Source organism: Fragaria vesca, unplaced genomic scaffold (genome assembly GCF_000184155.1).
Source record: "Fragaria vesca subsp. vesca unplaced genomic scaffold, FraVesHawaii_1.0 scf0512953, whole genome shotgun sequence".
Classification (NCBI taxonomy): Eukaryota; Viridiplantae; Streptophyta; class Magnoliopsida; order Rosales; family Rosaceae; genus Fragaria; species Fragaria vesca.
In genome coordinates, this window is record NW_004443394.1 from 37,857 (window position 1) to 39,186 (window position 1,330).

The following is a 1,330-nucleotide window of genomic DNA, read 5'->3' on the forward strand; positions in this document are numbered from 1 at the left end:
AAGCATCAGCCACCCGCATCAGCAAATGACACATGTGCTCCTGGAATTCCTTCACTCCAAAAGCCAACAAAGAGCATTGCAACAATTGACAATTTCTGATGATATATGACCTTTGGTAGCTAAACCAGAATAATGAAATTTTGTTATTTCAAAGTTCAGATTCCCATTTTTTATTTGTAAACGCCTGTTACTCTGTTAAACTTGAATTGAAAAGATTTTGAAAAGTTGTGGAATATGTGACAAATATCAGATCTTTGGATAGTTGTAATTTCATGTGGTCAATTTTATATGCTACCTGATGTTTGTAATTGCATTCACTATATTTTCAAAATGATACAGAAACTCTATCAAAATCAATGAAATGCGGATACAATGAATAATAACTAACCATTTGATCCTAATTTCTAGTATTTGATATTAGAAATGCTTTGATATGATACAGTTCTCTTTCGTTGGATGCCATTGTATGATAGCATTTTGTTTCAAGTCTAATCTATTAATGTTTGCGTTTGATTAATTTTTTTGTTTTTACTTTATTGCAATTAGAACAATCTGTGGACTTTAAAAAGTCTAAAGAAATATAGATAAATCAATCTAACAGAATAGAATGAAAAGAATCTATAGAGTTAGCAGAATCTATGGATTATTAAAAATCAGCTAAAATCTTTTAAAATCTGGATTGAATACACCCCTTTTAGTCCGTGGTTGTTTCCGAACATAAGATGTGGGCTTATAGTCCAATCCCTACTAGCCTCATGTAACAAACATACAATAATAGTGTAATATGGGCAAACACCAAATAGCAGATTTTGTGGTTTGATTACTGACCCAGTGACCCTACTATAAAATGGTAAGTTGATCCTTAATTTGATTAAGGTGCGCTACACCCTGACCTATTCTCATACTTTAAATAGATAAAACGACGGGGATGTCTTGTTGAGCCACGTCATGTAATCTAGAGCTCCAAATGGGTTATATTTGGTAAGCAGAACTGACAATGCGGGAAGAACCGGAAACCGGGTCATGGTGCCCAACTACGCCTAACCTAAAACGCACAAAAGGTGTTGGACTGTCGGTCAATTAAAACAGCAAAACTGTAGTCATGAAAGTCGAAATCTGCTAGAAGAGTGTTTTGGATGATACATCTCCACATGTATTGTACTCAAACTTGTGAAACCATTTTTACGTATCTCTCCTTCAGTAAAGAACTGCTGCATCCACTAACACAAGCAGCATGAAATTTAAACCAGAGAACAGAGCCACAATCAACACAGAGATACAGCTTTTTCTTAATATAGAAATAAGTATGACATAATAAGCAGAGCAGATA